We start from the raw sequence: 6,273 nt of genomic DNA, 5'->3' as shown, positions 1-6,273 counted from the left end.
CTCGCCCTGCGACCGCCTTGGCCTGATTTACATGCAGAGATGATCGCAATTTCTGCGGGCCCCCCCGCAGAAAATGCGGACACATGTGCAGTAGGGCCGCGCATCGCTATCGCTGTGGGGGGTACACACGAGTGATGTGTGCTTAAAATCTAAGCAATCTAGTCAGATTGCTTAGATTTTAAGCATGGATCTCTCCGTGAGTACCCCCATTAAAGACATAGGCGGAGAGGGTGGGGACAACCAGCTACTACCTGATGGTGATATTTCCTAATGCATGAGATTACCCTTTGAATGGAAATATTCTGCACACTGTACAGAGGGCTACGCACGGAGAGATCCGTTCTTAAAATCTTGGCAATCTGACTAGATTGCTTAGATTTTAAGCATGGATCTCTCGTGTCGCTATCGCCGGTGCTAGATTGCCCTGCATGCAGGCACAATTTAGCACATCGCTGATTTCATTCGCTGGGTGAAATGAGCGCCCCCCCGTCACTCGTCACACTGTGCTGAGCGGGGGGGGAGAGATGTGTGCTGAGCGGTCTGTGATAGATCGCTCAGCACACATCTCTGCCAGTGTGTACTGGCCTTCCCTTTCTTGGACAGTCTCAGAGTTTAATCCCCACCCCCAGTTCACTTCACAAAGGCGGTAGTCAAGGAGAAACCTACAGTAAACTCTGACAGTGATTGCCTCACTGATTAGCTCAGCTGTGATGAAGTTTCACTCAGAGGGAGTTGGAGAGACTGCCAATTATCTGAGCGCTGACGACTCCCCATTTTCAGGCCGGCAGCAGCCAGACCCAATTGCTTAACAGGCAGTCACAGGAACTTGGCAGACTACATGTTCTGGGTCTGTGGCCCATAAGCCTCTGGGCCCCATAGCAATGGCACCCCCTGCATCTACTATAGGTATGCTCATGGCTGTAAGCAGGGCCGGTGCTAGGGTGTTCAGCCCCCCCCCTGCAAACTATAAATTTGCGCCCTCCCATACTTTACAAAGGGACAGCGCACATAATGCTTTTACACATAATGCTACATAATGCTTTTACACATAATGCTCCATGTAGTAGTGCCGCTTACACACGTAATGCCCCCTGTGGTAGTGCCGCTTATACACAACGCCCCCTGTAGTAGTGGCACTTACACACGTAACGCCCCCTGCAGCAGTGATGCTTACACATGTAACGCACCCTGTAGCAGTGACGCTTACACACGTAAAGCCCTCTGTACCAGTGACTCTTACACACGCAATGCCCCCTGTACCAGTGACGCTTACACACGTAATACCCCCTGTACCATTGACGCTTGCACACGTAACGCCCCCTGTACCAATGATGCTTATACAAGATGCAGCGCCTCCGGTAGCAGTAACCCTTACGCACATTATGCTGCGCAGTCACACATACACCACATACACATATACATACACACACACATACTGTACATACATTACACACATACAGTACAGTCATACATACACCACATACATACACACACACACACACACACACACACACACACACACACACGCAGATACTGTATGCACACACACACACACACACACACACACACAGATACTGTATACATATACACTCACACACACACTTTCACTCACACTTTCCAGCCACTTACATAAAGAAGTCTGGCAACTCGTCCTTCTGGGTTGCAGGCAGCAGCCTGGCCCCGTGTAGCTCTGCCCCTTATTCCCATGTAGCTCCGCCCCCTTTTAGATCCACCCAGCACACTGCTCTGTGAGGTGAGTCTGTGACTGGGGAGGGAGGGAGGGAGGAGGCTTCATGATGTGAGTGTGACAGGCGCAGCAGCCGGCATCAGCAGGGAAACTCAGCAGTAGGGATGCAGAGCAGGGAGAGCGCCTCTCCAGTCTAGCGCCTACCTGCTTTGTATCCCTTTGCTGAGCGATAAGCGCCGGGCCTGGCTGTAAGCCATACTTGCCTTTACTCCAGGAATATCAAGGAATTTAATTTAAATTACATTTCCCTATCTCTCTAATGTAGTCCCTGGATAGTAAAGCTGTAACGTGTCATTTTAGTGCCCTGAGTGAGAGGGAACACTGGCACACACCCCATTGTAACAACGGAGAAGATGTGGCCAGACTGTTAGGCCTCTATAAGCAGAAGACTGCCCTCCAGTTTTCAGTGCCCCAGTAGATAGTATGCCACACAGTGCCCCATCACTACACAATATGCCACACAATGACCCCCCCAGTACACAATATGCCACTCAGTGCACCCCAGTACAGAAACGAAATGTTCGCCCTGGGCGCCACAAGGTTTAGAACCGGCACTGATCACCCTATTCAAGCCAGGCAATAGGTCAGACAGAATTGCTTAGCAGGCACTTCTGTAAACTTGGTAGACAATCAAATGACCTGGGTCTTGGGCCCTCTAAACAACTGGGCAGTGGGCCCCACAGCAATGACACCCCCAGTATACAATGAGGGTCAATCAGGTGCCATTGTTCTTTTATTCCTGTTGCAATGATTTGCCGTATGCATTTGGGATTATATGCTAATATGGGCAGAAGAATCCCGTGCAAAAGAACACCCACTGCAATCATATGTTTTGCCGCATGATTGCAGAAACATCACTAACATATTGGGTCATCACGCAGAGCCTGAGTGCCTCTGAAGAAGTGCACGCTGAGCTGCTCTCCAGGGATGCACAGGCTTCTCCAGCAGCACATGTGATCGTAGCTGCTAATACATGCATGCCCAGAAAACGCCATCCGGACAGCTATGACACACCTGCGTTCGCACTACCACCCCCCATAACAACCCATAAATGCTGACTTCATGTTACTCACATTGTGTTTAAAATCTTGATAATATGCGTATAGCCTCCTTGTGACCGCAACTGAATGACCCCCAATATGCCACTCAGTGTTTCCACAGTACACAATGCACCACACAATGCCCCCCAATACATAATATGCCACCCGGTGCCCCCCTGTACATAATATTCAACTCAGTGCTTCTCTTTCTTACATATGCATAAATAAACAATGCATATGTAAATGATGTATAGTTCAGGACTGATCTGTCGCAGCACCGAGAGACCATGAGGGAACTCTGGTATGCTCAGAAGACTTTCCTAATTATATAGCTACTAACCCACAGTAACTGTGTTTCCAATCCAGGAATAAGCAATAGTCTATTACTCACATCACATCAGCCTATGATCTCTTCTACATGACAGATATCTATTTATTATATGGGTACACTGCTATTTTTGAAGCTCACTATTTGAACAGCTAATGCAAACAGTCATATATCATTATTACTGAGCATTTATACTCCATTAATGAAGGCAACATCTGAAAGTTACGAGGCCAGTCTTTACAGTTACCTTTGTCCACAAATGTCAGGTTTAATTGTGTATTTTATATTGTGAATACATTGTGATTTTTATGAGTGTGATTTTTATAATAAATGTAAGAATGCAGTTTATTGAGTATCTGAGACTTATATCTACGGAATGCAGTTAAAATACCGACTGTTGGGATCCCGGCATTCAGGAGACTGATGCAGGAATCCTGACAGCCGGTGAAATACCGGCGGCTGGAATCCACAAGTTATTTCCACTCGGTTGGTGGGTCCACGCCACTAACCGAGCGGTAATGTAACCTGTGGCGAGAGAAGTGAGCCATCGGGCAAGCCTGCAAGGGGATTCACTGCCAGGATTCCAGCAGACGGGATGCCACTGTCGGTATACTGACAGCTGGCAACTTGTCTGCCAGTAAAAATACCGGACACATATCTACAGTAGGTGAACATCTGTACAGTCAAGTTACTGTACTTTATCTGTTTTCTGGGGGGCTGGGGTGGGGGAAATGCACATCCTTCTATACTGCTGACAGCTGCATCTGTATCACCTTTAGATCCTAGACTAAGAGTAAATTTTTCCATTTCCTGTTTTACTACCTGCAAGGATAGCCCTGCATCCAAGAAAACACGACCCTATCCCTTACTTGTCGACAGCCGGGCACAGGAGGTAAGCATTAATTTCTACGGGCACACACATCAGCACCATTAGCACTAGGGCAGTGGCTGTGATGCCCCCAGGGCATTGCGACCATGGTGACGGCACTTTCTGCACTGCCCTCATTATGGCCCTGTTGGATATGATAATTTTCCCAGATCTGTGGGCTTGATGACGTAATTTGTGGTGGCATCATAATACCCAGTCGGCAACTATGCTGTAAGTGAAAAAGGTGTATTGTAGACATCCAAAATGTAGGTATTTAGTGAATCTACTCTACTCAGGGCCGTATTAACCCATGGCCGGTCCTCTAGGCTTTCAGGTAATTTTGGGACCCCTCCAGAACTTCTATCTTTTGCCCCACTACAGCTGACGTATGGGAAGCAGAGCTTATGCCTTCATGTACACATTAGTGTTCACACAGACACCGATACCCAGGTGAAATAGGGGTATATGCAATTGCGGTCGAATTGCCGCAAACGTCGAAAAACGGGGCATTTTCGACACAAAAAAATGATTCGACAATGCAATACAGTACTTTTCGACAAAAAAACGTCCGTTTCAAATTCGACTTTTTGCAATTCGACAGTAGTCAAATTCGACATGTCTGCAATGGTAAAAATGCGGCTTTTCGACAAAAGTATATTCAATTGAAGAATGTCGATTCGACAACAGTGCTTTTCGACAGTCATTTCGTCAATTTCAGTCCACCTCATTTTGCTGGCGGGATCTAATAAAAATTTTTAAAAACATGTTTTATTGTCTGTTTTTTTATTGCTAATAGCATATCTATTTATATTAGAAGGGATTATGTACTTGGTTTGTCTATTAGGAGCCACAAGTATTATTTATATATTTTTTAAAAGAATATTTTTTTTTTACTGACTAAAATAATATGGAGAGATCAGAGCATGTTTTTCAGTGGGAAGGGGTGGGAATGGGTTAAAAATCCTGAAAAAAAATGTGTGAGGTCCCCCCTCCTAAGCATAACCAGCCTCGGGCTCTTTGAGCCAGTCCTGGTTGTAAAAATACGGGGGGAACATGACAGGGGATCCCCCGTATTTTCACAACCAGCACCGGGCTCTGCGTCCGTTCCTGGTGCCAAAAATACAGGGGACAAAAAGCGTAGGGGTCCCCCGTATTTTTAACACCAGCACCGGGCTCCACTAGTCAGAGAGATAATGCCACAGCCGGGGGACACTTTTATATCGGTCCCTGCGGCCGCGGCATTAAATCACTAACTAGTCACCCCTGGCCCAGGAACCCTGGAGGAGTGGGGACCCCTTAAATCAAGGGGTCCCCCCTCCAGCCACCCAAGGACCAGGTGTGAAGCCCGAGGCTGTCCCCCCCATCCAAGGACTATGGATGGGAGTCTGATAGCCAAGTGACAAAAATAAAGAATATTGTTTTTTGTAGCAGAACTACAAGTCCCAGCAAGCCTCCCCCACAAGCTGGTACTTGTAGAACCACAAGTACCAGCATGCGGGGGGGAAACGGGCCCGCTGGTACCTGTAGTTCTACTGCAAAAAAAATACCCAAATAAACACAGTACACGCACACCGTGAAAGTAAAACTTTATTACATACATGCACGCCGACACACACATACTTACCTATGTTGACAGGCCAACTCGGTCCCCTTCTCCACGTAGAATCCATGGGGTACCTGAAAATAAAATTATACTCACCAAAATCCTGTGTAGATCTGTCCTCTTCTTGTTTGTAATCCACGTACTTGGCAAAATAATAAAACGCAAAACCCGGACCATGCACTGAAAGGGGTCCCATGTTTACACATGGGACCCCTTTCCCCGAATGCCGGGACACCCCGTGACTCCTGTCACAGAGGGTCCCTTCAGCCAATCAGGGAGCGCCACGTCGTGGCACTCTACTGATTGGCTGTGCGCGTCTGAGCTGTCAGACGGCGCATAGCACTATGCCGCTCCATTACATTCAATGGTGGGAACTTTGCGGTCAGCGGTGAGGTTACTCGCGGTCAACCGCTGACTGCAAAGTTCCCACCATTGAATATAATGGAGCGGCATAGTGCTATGCGCCGTCTGACAGCTCAGACGCGCACAGCCAATCAGGAGAGTGCCACGACGTGGCGCTCCCTGATTGGCTGAAGGGACCCTCTGTGACAGGAGTCACGGGGTGTCCCGGCATTCGGGGAAAGGGGTCCCATGTGTAAACATGGGACCCCTTTCAGTGCGTGGTCTGGGTTTTGCATTTTATTATTTTGCCAAGTACGTGGATTACAAACAAGAAGAGGACAGATC

Source organism: Pseudophryne corroboree, chromosome 7 (genome assembly GCF_028390025.1).
Source record: "Pseudophryne corroboree isolate aPseCor3 chromosome 7, aPseCor3.hap2, whole genome shotgun sequence".
Lineage (NCBI taxonomy): Eukaryota > Metazoa > Chordata > Amphibia > Anura > Myobatrachidae > Pseudophryne > Pseudophryne corroboree.
Note: the sequence above shows the minus strand (reverse complement) of the source record.